We start from the raw sequence: 14268 nt of genomic DNA, 5'->3' as shown, positions 1-14268 counted from the left end.
TCCCTTGTAGAAGCATTTTTGGCACCAATTCCACCACCATGCTTTGCTAAACGGAAGGTATTCGCCAGGTGCTGAGCAGGACCTGGATTTCCCCAGACGTACCTCTTGGAGTTCAGGCCAAACTGTTCGGCTTTGTCAGCTTCATCAGACCAGAGAATCATTCCTTGTTCTTTGGGCAAACTCCAAGTGTAAAGTCATATTCTTTTCACTGAGGAGTGCCCATACACTCCCACCGTAAGGCCTGGTTGACTCCCACTCCTCTAAAGAGTTCTGTCACACCGCCCTGAACGGGGCCCTTCTTGCCCGGTCACTGAGTTTGGCCGGAGGTCCAGCTCTATGAAGAGTCCTGGTTTGTCCCAAAAGTTGTCCTTTTCACAATAATGGTCTGTGCTTCTGTGAACATTCAAATGTTTAGAAATGGTTTTGCCCAGATATATGCCGTGACACAATCTGGTTGTGGTGATCTACCGAGAGTTTCTTGGACTCAGTGGTTTTGTCTGAATCTTGGACGTTAATCTGCTGTTTCTTTTCATCTTGCCGACTCACTTTGATCCCATGATCCACCCATGGACTGTGTAAGGCAGAGGTCATAGCACACGTCACATTCACTCACTTGGACTTTATACACACATATGACATCATCTTTGTGCGACCAGTCAGAACACCATGACTCCTTCTCGTGATGTCCTGTAAACAGTATTTCATCAGTGACACGGATGCAACAGTGACTTTACTCAATAAACAAAAAGCACAAGATGTGTTGTGTTCCACGCTGTAATCTGTGCCCAGGGACACCGCAGAGTAAGTGTGTTTGTGTGTGGGTGGTTGTGTGTGTGTGGTTGTGTTGTGTGTGTGTTGTGTGTGTGTGTGCGCACAAGGCCATGCGGCGTTCACATGTGCACATCCTAAGTGTTGCAACTTGCAGGAAATGTTGCTCAGCTACAGCCGGGACAGATGACATTTTAAAGTGTATTAAGAGCCTGCCTTCTTCTCATTGTGACTCTCAGGCTTTGGGTCACTGGTTTCTTTTGAACTCTAAAAGTCTGATCCTGCTTTCTCTTTTCCTGCCTCACCCTATGTGTTCAAATCTCTCTCACTTCTGAGTTTCTAATCCATTTCGCTAAGGGTCTCTCCTCATCAAAGTTAGCACTCACAGGGGTTGAACAAAGATAAAGGATTTATAAGAGCTGCTATTCTGTAACAAAGTCTTCAGTTTTAGACAGCATGGCAATAGACTTGATGTTTTGTTTCAGACGCTCATTGATGCTGCTTTACATTTAGTCTAGAAGAGAAAAAACAGACAAAGAAAACTTCCCCTTTTCTTTGCATTTACATGCCTTTCTGGCCATTCATTGACTGACTGTGCGGATGTGGCTTTTATTATGACTCTGCATAGTCTGGTCACTCCTTCCTTCGTCTCTTTCACACACACACATACAGGCATTAGGAATTCAATACATGCTCCGGGTAGTTTGAAGTTATGTCAGATATGTATCAGATGACTGAAACGGAGTCACACAAGGTTATTAATTGGTTTTGGAGAACAGGTTCTGAACTGAAACATAAATGTGAGGCTTTTAGGATTCATTAAAAAACCTGCTGATTGTTGATTTTCCTCACCAGTTCAAGTCTAAGAGCCAGAATAAAAAAAGCTGAATCGGATGTTCTCAAAACCTTACCCACATCTCTCTATCTTCTCACCACAGAAAAATGCAGCTTTTATTGATTTAATTATTTGTTTGTCTCTTGCCACAATGCCCAGCTCCCATGCATGACCTGCTGCAAGTTCCAGTAGCTTTTCTCTTCATGTGCTCATTTGTCCCCACTCTCTAGAAAGTACTGGTTCAAAGCTGGTTGATCTAGATTGTTTTTGTCAAGTCACTGCTATTCAGTGTGTTGCCCTTATGTGCGACAGCACGTGTGTGTCCGAGAGGGAAGGGCCATTGTCAGCTTTCTATGAAAGCAGAGCGCTTTCCAGTGAGCGACACTAGATTCTTCTCTGCGTGCGGCTTTGTTGCCTAAATCAGCTCGATTTTTGTCAGTGCAACCATCTCTGTGCCTTCCAACCAGTTTGCAGACGCTGCTTGTGGCCGGTGTGGCCTGATTGTCATGTGCTCTGCGGTTTGCTAGAAAGCGGTCCTTGTCTGTTAAAGGCAAGCTGTCTAGATCAGATGTTGCATGCAGAGGCAGAGGCACTCAGACCTTTTAAAAGAAACCAGTTCATCTGCTGTACTGAGTTGTGCTAACGTGTACAGCCCAACTTTAAAATGTAGCGATAACCCAGTAACATAAATATCAGAGCTGCAACTAATGAGTATTCGTTTTGGCATCTTTATCGAATATTTTCTTATTAAACAGTTAATCCTTTAATAATTTAAGAAAGAATGACGATGATTGTGAGATGAAAATAATGTCTAAGATTTTAGAAAGCACACATTTTACACACACAGCTATTATTAAAGTCTGAAACCTCAGAAACTTAATATCTATGTATTACTTTATTTTAGTATTTTAAAAAATATTAGTAAGACAAAACATGACATTTAAGGGTTGTCACCGTGGGCTTTGGGAAACAGTGGTCATAAATTCCTTCAGTACTGCCTAAAATGTGGTATCAGGCATCAACCAGCCCCAAAACAGGACCCTGCAACTTCCTCGCAATGTCCTGTTAGCCATTTTTGCCTTGCCCTACTCTGACCCTAAAAAAGGGTTTAACCTGAACCGGGCCATATAACAATGACAGTAATCATACAGGCTTAGTTTTGTACTGTTTGTTAAAAAATATTTTTTTAAAACACACCGATCAGCCATAACATTTTACGCCCTGACGGATGATGTGAATAACACTGATTATCTGGTTATCATGGCTCCTGTCAGTGGCTGGGAAACATCAGGCAGCAAGTGAACATTTTTGTCCCTCAAGTTGATGTGTAATAGAAAGAAAAATGAGCAGAGCGTGGAGGATCTGAAGCGACTTTTGACAAGGTGTGATGGCTAGACGACTGGGTCAGAGCATCTCCAAACCTGCAGCTCTTGTGCCCTACTAATTTTATCAATCAATTGACTAGTTTTAGTGTTTATAAATACTCAAGATAAACATATATTCCTGCATCTGCTCACACAGCCTGACACTCTCACTGTTCAGCTTGATGTCATGATTGCTCGCACAATGACTAATATTAACAGTGTCCCCAAGTTATTGAATTTCAATTCATCTCCGGCCCCATTTTGCCTTAAAGCAAAAGGATGCGAGGTGTTAATCTGCTTGTATGTGCATGCGTGCGTGCGTGTGTCATGGTCAGGGGGTTTCACAATCAAGGGGATTTGAGCGGTGCAGCTTGTTATGGTGCAACACCGGAGCAACCGACAAGTCCGAGCTGATGAATGGGAAGTTGCTGCTAATGATCGTTAAAATGCTCCTTTCTCCACATGTAGTATTGGGCCATTTATCAGCCACAGGATGGACCTGCAGGCCCAGACACACTCGCACACATCACACACACTAATCAGCTGCTTTCCCGGTAGCCGTGGCAACCAACTGCAGAATCTCCTTCCCTGTGCCCGTGCACTATATTCTCTCCCTTTCTCTCTCTTATATCCAACCTTTTGCTTTCATGAGCTAATCCTTCCCTCATCCTTTTTTTTTTTCTCTCCCTGGCTAACGAAGAAAGACAAAGTTTAAGACGAAGAAAAGCAGAAAAAAAAACAAAGACGGGGCCTGAAAGCGCTCCGCAGGCCGCTGCCTAGCACCTGATTTCCTCTGGGAACCGAGCAGAGATAAAAAAAAAATAAAGGCGTGACCGTGTGAAAGGGAAAGAGAAAGGGAGAGGGTAGATAAAGATTGGGTTTACCTGCCAGGTGGGACTTGAGGAGATTGAGCATATCAAACCAGCGGTGCTTCCTTGACATGTGCACAGTGAGCCGACTGGTAATACTGGTAAAGGAAGAAAGCCGGGGCCCCTCAGGTATTGTGTTCATGGTATGTTAAAACTACAGTGATTGGAAATAGATTTTCTGATTCTCAAGTGAAGAAATGGAAGTTTATAGGCTGAGAGGTAATGAAATAACTGTCAGAAAAGTGATTTTTTTTTCATTAGGTTTCTGTGTACGAAGGTTCAATACTGGAAGAATGAAGCACAAGCAGAACTGATGATGCTGGGGGCAAAGGTGGGGAGCAGGAGCTACAGTAGATAGCTGCAGGCTCTATTGTTCACAGCACTGGCTGACATGTTGTGTGACTCATTGATGTCAGTCACAGAAATGTCGATCTGCTGCCTGAAATATTCACTAGAGCACCAAATGTGTATTAATCCCCAGCTGAAAATAGTCCCCAACAAATGCACTATTTTCTCCTGTTTATGACCTGTTTTTAAAGATTGACAGAGTTAGTAGGAAACAGTGGGCATGGCTAGAGAGCCATAAGGACTGGAAAAACAGACTTTGTTGGCTTTGATCTTTATATGTGATTTGTTGACAATAACAAAAATATAGACTATCACCAGCCCTGTCCTTCATGCCATTATGCACCCTCTGGTCTATGTGGGCTCTTCCAATTACATGAAATGAGCCTGGCTGCTGCAATAAAACCTGCCCAGGTCCCCCAATGGACATGTTTGTGGGGATTCATGGTGTTTTGTTTCTATGCATTTATTTCAGCAGCATGTTTGTTTGAATATTCTTGAGAAGAGTGTGGGGCTTGCATACCATACAGTAATTGTATAAAATCCTCAGCCCATTGGAGCACATTGAACAACGTCTAGGTGCTGGCTGTTAAAGGACCAGTGTGCGAATGAGAAACAGCAGTGGCCGCAAAACGCAAACGCCCCTATCTAGAGCAAGTTTTTGGTTTGTCCCTTCTGGGCTACTGTAGAAACATGGTAGTTTAACATGGCAGACTCCATGGAAGAACAAAAGGTAACAAACACAACAATTCCTTTATTCAGGTGATTATACCTTAATGAAAACATACATTTCTGCCAATAGACCCCCCTAAATGTTACACACTGGACCTTTTAAAACTAAAAGTAAAAACTAAACTAAGTGACTGTCTATCTGTTTCAGTACTACGGACAGCACCACACCTACACACACACACACCCCAAATTGTATTTAATAAAATGTCTTTTAAATGTTAAGCAGTTCCCCCCATTGTTGCTGAGGGTGTCCTAGTTCAAATCGCCACAATAGCTCAACACTTGCAAGCTTCAGGATTTCAAAAAGATCCAAAATAGGCAAACAAGATTACATTTTAAATTACATTGAATATCACGCAAAATGTATTTTCAGATTTTGATAGTGACAAAGGATAAGCTGTAACTGTCACACCCAATAAGACGTGAGTGAGGATGTTAAAATATAGGCAAACATGAACAAATAATGTTGAACAGCATTTGACAGAGCTTTCCTTTGCATCCCTTGGCACCACCACATAATCAATACACACTGTTTCATCATATATTCCCTGCCCACTGAATGACAACATGTCTGGACATGTCCGTTTTACAGGTGTAGTAGTTTGTTTTCTACACCCACATTGCTCACATTGTTCACTGCCTATCCCTTCACAGGAGGATTACATGATGTACAGTACTGTGTAATTACACTACGTCATTATTCACTTTAGCACCATTTATCAATCCCTTGTGACCAATTCCAACTGCTTTACTTTAATTCAGCTCAGCCATCATTACGCTTAAGAGCAACTGTGTGCTAGTACTTAAATCAGCCCAGCCTCATCACACACACACTCTGTGGTCTGCGTATCCTTCCATCTGTGTCATGAGTAACATTGATGCTTAAATGTGGTTTTACTGCCAGCAAAAAGGCCAGTTTATCTTTTCTGAAAATGTTCATGTGCTGTATCACGGGCCTTGAGGAAGTCAAGGTGAGGTTGAAGACAAATATTTACTGTTCCATGGCAGCTTCCTCTCAGGCAGACAGTAAAGAGAGGCTCTTGAATTCCTCACAGTCGTTAACAAGGCCTTGGTCGACAGTCAGTTTGCAAGGCCACACCGTCGCATTGAGTTAGAGATGAGGAATGATGACATGAAAGTGGAATTCTAATGAACGTTCAATGAAACCTCCGTATCTGCTTCTGTCATGTATTCCATTACACATTTACAAATTCCTGCTTATTTACTGGGACCAGTGACTCAACTGTACACACTTATCTCGAATGTTTGCTCACTTCAGTTTGACAAGTATTTTACAGTGGAAGTGAGGGTGTGTTTATTTAGAGCTAAACCATGAATGAAAAGAGCTACTGTGAGACCAACGTGGTCCCATTAGAGCCCACAAAGTCCCCTTCAGATCCAAAGAGCAGTGGCTGCTTCAGGCAGTGGTCTCAACAAAACAGATAGCAGGAGAAGCTTACATGAGCTCGGGTTTATTATTTATTTATCAGCCTAAAAATGATGAAAATGAGCAATAAAAGCTGAACTGTTAATCAAGTACACCTTACATATAGCCTTCTGATTCTAGATAGAAAGGGTAGGTAGTTTTCTTTTATTACAAAGTTATTTTGTGCCTATATTTTGTTTGGTTTTTGAATTCTCATTTTGTTAGTAAATTGATTAGTTTGATCTGTGAAAACACTTTTGATAGGTCTGAATTCATGGAGTTGACGTTACTTGTATGAAGTTGAATTTTTCAGTCTCGCTTCAAAATTATTTTTTTTGAGAAAAAGTCTTAAATATGTCTCTTGACACCTGCAGAAACCCTGAGGCGGTTTAACACCATTATTTATATATATATATATGCTGTGATGACACACAAATTCAGCTGCCAGTTAGCGTGTAGTTAAAGCCGTAGTACGGACCACAGAATAAAGGTCATTACTGCACCAGCGCCCCCCTTATCTTTCCCCAGCACATTCACACGCTGCGTGTTCTTAGAAATATTAGCCACAAAACCAAGATTTGTTTCTTCAGAATCCTTGCCCCCCCCCCCCCCCCCCACCCACCCCAACATGCACACCATATGCACTACTTAAGAATGGCTGGTGGAATGATGTCCTACATCAGAAACGAGAAGGTACCAGGGCATGAAGAAACTTGTTTATCAAATAGATCAGATGGCAATGATCTGATCTGAAGGCTGATTTCAAAACTCCTGGATATGTCCTGAATTAATTGTGTACCCACCGGCCTCCACTATTCCTTGTAATCCCTCTCTCTCTTTGTGAGCCCTGATTTGGGGCCAGCCTCTCCCCTTTCTGTACCTCCTTCTCATTTCCACTCTTTCCACCTGGGTCTGTGTCCAGAATTTGGGTTTAGTGGAAAACTAAGTTGTAAAACCTGAGTTGAGGAAACTTCAGTTCCAGAAGCAGAAACAGAAATCACTTCTATGACACCTAATGAACGTTTCTTAACACTATCGCAGCGTTTAATCTTCAAACCACAACCCTGAGTTGCCACTCACCATGGCAACGGGTGAATAATATGGAGCCTGAATTGAATGATATTCTTCCTGTAAGGGTGGAGCCGTTTACCATCTCAGGGCTACGATCAAAACTCAGTTTTAAGGGTTTGGTTCAGAGCTCACTTGAAAGGATCTTCTAACCTCTTAGATATTGGTGCCATATACATTGTAATATCTTTCGGTATTTATGAATATCTGTTTCCAGTAACAAGCCTGCCCCTCCTGCCCCTCCTCCCTCGCTGTATTGGCTTTCAGTGTTTGACCTGATTACTTCACTAGATCCTGGTATTCACTCTCGTCATGTAGGCCGGATCTCCCTTTCCATGAGCAAGTGTTTCCTGAGCTAATGCTATAGTCCATGGTGGCCATCATCGGGGGAGGTGCCCCCACTCGCCACTCCATGAAAGCCTTCTGGGCGCGCTTTTTGAGTCCCACCCTCTGACTAAGAACGGAGATCTGAACTTAGTCATTTTAAACAATTGTCACAATAAAATGCCCATGTTTTGCTCCCCCTTAAGAACGAGCTTCACAAATCCTGTTTACTGAGGTGAAAACACCTGAGAACTAAAAAGTGTGGACAACATGAGCATGCAGTGAATCTCCATTGGCGGTCCAGCCAGCTGATCCTGCTGTTGTGCTTGATATGAGATTTTTAATCCTAATATGATTGGCACCTCCCCTGTGGCTGCAGCCCGTTTTTCCAGGAAATGATTTCAGTGGGCCCCCCCGTAGATGTAGGCTCCGGCAGTCTGGCACAAACCGGGTTGGGAAAGAATGTCAGCACACAACCGGGGTTGTGCTGCAGAGGGGGAGGGGGAGTGGAACATTTTTAAAGCAGAGTTGTCAGTGACCGGGGTCCCCAACGCCTGAAATTTAATTATGTGAATTTTCCTTTCAATCAGGTCTTGTTATAAATGTGCACAGCAATGGATTGCAGGTGCTTTTGGGGGGGGGTTTTGCTCATAGCGATACATGTAATGGGTTAATGCGGTAGATGGAAATTTCCACACGTGACTGTGTAGGTTGTGACAGTCATAGTGGACACCCCAGCTTTTTGTTTGGGGTGGCTTTTTCAAAAAAAAGCAAAAAAACCCAAAAATCAATTTTTGGTTGGTGGTTGAAAAGAAAAAAAGGCCCTTAAAAGAGGAAACCCCCTTTTTTTTTAAAAAGTAAGGGGAAAAATGCTTACCCCTTTTGTTACTGAACCTTTTTTGGAACCTTTTGAAATCTTTTTTTTTTTTTTTTTTGTTTTTTTTTTTTTTTTTTGAAAAAGTGAGGGTTTTTTGGAAGATTTCCCCCAAATGGGGTTTTTTTTTTTTTTTTTTTTTTTTTCAAGATTTTTTTTGAAAAAAAGTTAACCAATTTCTCACAATAAAACTCCCAGCCAAAAAAACAAAAAATACCCTTTTTTTTTTTTTTTTTATCAATAATTCAACCTTCCACAATATTTAAAAATTTTTTTAAGACATCTTTTTTTCCCTTTTTTGCAAAAATAAAAAAAAATAAAGTAAAGTAATTTTCCGCCATTGAAAAAAAGGGGGCAAAAATCATTTACCCTTCCCCCTTCCCCCCCTTACCCCTTCAAAATTTAAAAAAAACAATTTTTTTCAAGAAAATTTTTTAATTTGAAAATTTTAATTTTTTTGGAAAAAAAAAAAGAAAAGGTTTTTTTTTTTTTTTTTTTTTTTTTTTTTTGTTTTTTGAATTTCCCTTAAAAAAACTTTTTTTTTTTTTTTCCCCCTTGCCTGGAAACACCAAAGATTGTTCCCTTCATAACTTTTTCAACTTTGTAAAAAGTTTTCCCCAATTTGTCTTTTTTCCTTTTTGGTGGGCTTTTTTTTTTTTTTTTCAAAAAAGTTTTTTTTTTTTTTTTTTTTGTTTTTCCTTTTTAAAAACATCACAAACTTGTTCCAAAAGTTTTTTGAAAAAAATACCCTGGACCAGGGAACTTGACTTTTTTTCCCAGAACCTTTTTAAAATTTTTTGTGGAATTTTTTTTTTTTTTTTGTCCCAACAAAAAATTCCCCCTTGCCTTCCGTAAAAAAAATCTTTTTTTTTATCGTTTTTTTTTTTTAAAATTCAGAAAAAAATTTGTTTTTTTTTTTCCATGAAGCTCAAGAAGAAACCCTTTTTTTTTTTTTCCCCAACTTTTTTCCCCAAAAAAGCCAAAGAAAATGGGAATTGTTGGAAATAAACCAAAATCCCCTTTTCCCTAAAAAGTTGTTTCCCCAAAAAAAAAACCCTTTTCCCCTTGGCAAAAAACAATTTTACAAAGCAAAAAAAATTTTTTTTTCCAAGAACCAATTTTATACGACCTGTAAAAAAAAAGAAAAGAAACAGGGAAAGAAAAAGAAACAAAAATTGTTTTTTTTTTTAAATGAGGGTGAGGGGGCCCCGACCTTTTTCAAAAAAAATTAAAAAACCCTTTTTTCTTTTGTTTTTTTTTTCCTTTTTTTTTTTTTTTTTTTTTTTTTTCCTTTTTTTTTTTTTTTTTTGCCAGAAAAAAGCCGCCCTTTTTTTTTGGGCCTTTGAAGAATTCCTTTTTTTTTTTTTTTTTTTTTTTGGCCCCCAAAAAAAAAAGGAAAACCCGCAGCGGGCAAAAAAAATGGGATCAAGGAAAAGGTCCCTTTTCAGGAAAGAGTTTTTTTTTTTTTTTTTTCCAAGAAGTTTGCTTTTTTTTGCTGCCCGGGGAAAAAAAAAATTGACCCCCTGGTGGAACCGCCGGCGGGTTTCCGTGGGGATTGGGCTTTGTTTCTTTTTTTTTTTTTTTTTTCACTTGTTCCCCCCAAGAAAAAAACCGCCCCCTGGGTTGGGGAAGGGAGATTGGACCGAACAAAACCTTTTTTTTCCTTTCCCCCCCCACCCCTTTTTTTTGCTCCTGCCTTTAAAATTAAACCAAAAAAACCAAACAAGAAGTTTTTTTAAAAGTTTGAAAAAAGGTTTCCCCCTGTTTTTTTTTTTTTTTAATTTTTTTTTTTTTTGTCCTTTCGTTTCCAAAAGAAACTTTGGCTTTTTTTGATTTGAAAAATTTTGTTTTTTTTTTACTTCCTTTTTTTTTTTTTTTTTTTTTTTTTTTTTTTTTTCCGCCCAAAACTTATTTTTTTCAAAACACGTTCCTTTTTCCAAAAAAAAGTGGAAAAACCCTAAGAATCCCATTCACAATGTTTTTTTTGTTGAAAACACTTTTTTTTTTTTTTGGAAAGAAAAAAATCCCCAGAGAAAGGAAAAAGGGAAGGAATTTTTGTTTTTTTTTTTTTTTTTGTCCCAGTCGTCTTTTCCCAAAATGGGTGGTTTTTTTTTCAAAACCTTTTCCCATACACCAAATGAAAAAAATGGAAAAAATCGTGTTGGGTTCCATAAACAGGCAAGGCAAGGAAAATTACCTAAAAATTCTTTTCAATTCCACTTTTTTTTGAAAAAACAAAAATTTTGTTCCCTTAATATTTCCCCTTTCTTTCCCTTTCCAAACCTTGTTTTTTTATTTCATTCCTGGGTTTTAAAAAAATAAAACGTTTCCCTTTCTTTTTTTTCAAAATGTTTTTGTTAAAAAAATGTAAAAATTTTTAGTTTTTTTTAACAAAAAAAAAATTTTTTTTCTATTTTCCCCATTCTTTTTTTTAAAAAAAATGTTTTTCCTCAAAAAGAAGCCCCCACCTTTTTGGAAACTGAAAAAAATCCCCTTTTCCCAAAAAAAAAACAAAAAAAAATTTAAACCCCCAAACCCTGTCCCTTGAATAAAATAAAAGAGTCAAGTTTTTGTGCCCGTGGGGCCTTGGGGGTTTTTTTGCCCCTTTTTTTTTTTGTAAAAACAAAAGTTGTCTACGTCCTTGAAAAGCCCGTTTTTGGTTTTTTTTTTTTTTTTTTTGGGGTTTTTGCCTCCGTTCCCCCAAACAGACGACTTTTTTTTTCTAAACAATAAGCTTTTTTTTTTTTGTATTGTTTTCCTTTTGCCCCCCAAAATAAATGAAAAAAAAAGAGTGGAAAGCAGGGGAGGAATTGTAGCCAACCCTGCCCCCTTGAAACCAGCTTTTTTTCCCCTTTTGGTAAAAAAAAAGTTCCCCCCACTTTTGGCCCCCTTGCCCAAAGGCCCCAAAAAAAAAATCCCTTTGGGGATTTCAAAAAACCCAAACCAAAACAATTAATAAAAAAAAACCATCAATAATCCCATGACTTCCAACCATTTAAAACGCCCTGAATTTTTTGTTTTTTCCCCCCTTTTTAAATGCTTCCAAAATTTTGTGTTTTGGATTTTTAAAATGAAAACAAAAAGTTCCCAAAACTTGATTTTTTTTTTTTCTTTTTTTCCCTTTTTTTTCCAATAAAGAAAACAAAATGGGAAAAGTGTTTAAAACTAAAAAAAGCCCTTAATTTTGGGAAAAGCCTTTAAACTCCCCTTCCTTTGCCTTTTGGTTTTTTGTGGGTTTTTTTTTTGTTTTTTTTTGGGTTTTTTTTTTTTTTTTTTTTGGGAAAATTTTTTTGTTTTGGAAAAAACCCAAATTTTTAAAAGCCCCCCCAACTTGGGCTTTTTTCCCCCGCTTTGGGTTTTTCCCTGGTTGGCCCTTTTTTTTTTTTTTAATGGTCCCAAAATTTAAAAAAAACCCTTTTGGCCCCATTTTTCGGTTTTTGATTCCTGTCTTTTTTTTTGGTTTTTTTTGGTTTTTTAGCTCCCCAGCCCCTTTGCAAGAGTTGGCCCAAAAAAGACCCAGTTGGTGTTTTGGCAAAAAAAGTTCCTTAAAAAGAATCAGTGGGGTAAAAAACTTTGCCCAAAAGTTTTTCATATAAAACAAGCAGCCGGGCGGCCATGGCCTCCCCCGACCCCCTCCCATTTTGGTTTTTTTTTTTTTTTTTACTAAACAAAACAGTTAGCCCCCTTTTGAAAAAGAAAATTGGGGCAAAAAAGCAAAAAAATACTGTTTTAAGCCAAAAAACACCCAAAATAAAACCAAAAAATTAGATTTAAGCAGCAAAAGCAAAGTGCCACAGGCAAAAAAAAAACAACCGCCCTTGGGAAAAACCTTTTTTTGTCCCCCCCCCCTTTTTAAGGGGTGTTTTTTTTTTTAAGGCCCCAAAAAATTAAATTTTGGATCCGTAAACTTTTTTTTTTTAATTTTTTTTAACCCCTTCTTTTTTTTAATTTTTTAAAGCCCAAAAAATTTTAATAAAGCAAGTAAAAAAAATATTACAACATAAAACAAAATGGTTTTTTACCAAAGAACGCAAACGAAATAAATTTAAATAGTTTTTTTCTGAGGGTAAGGGCTTTTTGTTTTTTGGGTAAAAAAATTTGGCAAAGAAAATCCCCTGTTTCAATATGTTTTTTGTGATTACTGGTTTTTTAAAAAAAAAAAAAAGAAAAAGGCCGATTTAATTAGTAATGTCCCTTTTTTTTTCCCTTTAAAAGCTTTTAAAAATTTTATTTAGGAAAAAAAAAATTTGTTCGTTTTTTAAAAAAATAACCCGTTCCAAAGTTTTTTTATGTTTTAACAGCCAACTTGCTTTCTAAAAAAGCCGGTTTTTTTTAGGGGTTTTTTTTTCAAAACACAAAAAAAATTTTTTTCAAGATTAGTTGTTTTTTTTTTTGAAAATATTTTTGAAATTGGAATAAAATTTTTTTTTCAAAAAAAAACTAAAAAATATTTGTTTTTTGAAATACCCTTTTTTAAAAAGAAGTGGTAAAAAATCCAAACATTTCCCCATTTTAACCACAATCTTAGGTTTTTTGTTAAAACGCAATTTGGTTTAAATAAGGAACAATTTTGTTTTTTAAGTTGTTTTTCCTTAAAATTGTTAACCGAATCTCCTTTTTTAAAATGAAAAAAGCAAAAATCCTAAAATCCAAAACCTGGCATATTTAAAAAACAGTTTTTTTTTTTTTAAAAATGAATTCCAATAAACCTTTTTTTTTTTTTTTCCATAAATTTAAAAAATGATGTAAAATGATTTTTAAAAACCACAACCCAAAAAATCCCCTGATTTTTAATTAGACAATTTTTTAATTTTAGAAAAAACCCTTTAAAATTTTTTAATTAAATTTAATATTAGATTTTTTTTTTTTTTTCTTTTTTTTACCCAAGAAAAATTTTCAATATTTTTGAAAAGCCCGGGGAAAAAAAACCGTTTTTTTTTTTTAAACAAATGTAAAAAAAAAAAATTCTTTTTACTGGGGTGGGACCCAAGAAAAACTGTTGTTTTTTTTTTGATTTTCTTTTTTTTTTAACCCAAAAATTTTAATTGCCCCTTTTTGTTTAAAAAGCTTTTTGTAAAAAAAAAAGTTTTTTTTTTTTATCCATATTCTGGTGGGTTTTTTTTTTTTTTTTATTTAATTCATTTCAAATTGTTATTTTTGGTTTTTTTTTCCAATAAAATCCACTTTTTTTTAATAGATTTGCCAAAATTTTTTTTTGTTTTTTTTTTTGAAAAAATAATTACCATTTTTAAAATTTAACACTTTTTTATAATGAAAAAAAATAATCCTTTTTTTATTAATGAAAGGTTTTTTTTGCCCAAAAAAAAACCCCTTTTTTTAGAATTTTTTGCAGTTTTGTTGGGTTTTTTTAAAAAAAAACTTGGTTTTTTTTTTTTTTTTAATTTTTAATTTTTTGCTTGAGAAGAAAGCCGGCAAAAACGATTTCAGTTTCAAAATTTTGGTAACAAAAAATTAAGTTCAACAAAGGGCAACAACAAAAAATTTTTTCCTTTGATATAAACTTGAATTTTTAAACGAAATTTTTAAAAATCAAAAGTAAAAAAACTTTTTTTGAAAAAAAACTGTTTTCGCTTTAAAATTTGTTTAAAGGAATTTTTTTTGCTGCTTTTTTTTTTTTTTTTTTCCTTTGGAAATTGATTTTT

At 36.5% G+C, this 14268-nt stretch overlaps 1 protein-coding gene across 2 annotated transcripts in view; it reads left to right on the top strand.

Moving 5' to 3' along the window:
• Positions 1-14268, top strand: part of bcl2l1 (BCL2 like 1) — a 29876-nt gene that overhangs the window by 14290 nt on the left and 1318 nt on the right. The window lies entirely within an intron of this gene.

The sequence above is a fragment of the Morone saxatilis genome, unplaced genomic scaffold (assembly GCF_004916995.1).
Source record: "Morone saxatilis isolate NCDOM2014 unplaced genomic scaffold, NCSU_SB_2.0 Contig15, whole genome shotgun sequence".
Classification (NCBI taxonomy): domain Eukaryota; kingdom Metazoa; phylum Chordata; class Actinopteri; family Moronidae; genus Morone; species Morone saxatilis.
The sequence above is the reverse complement of the archived record's forward strand: the minus strand, read 5'-3'. Positions and strand labels throughout refer to the sequence as shown.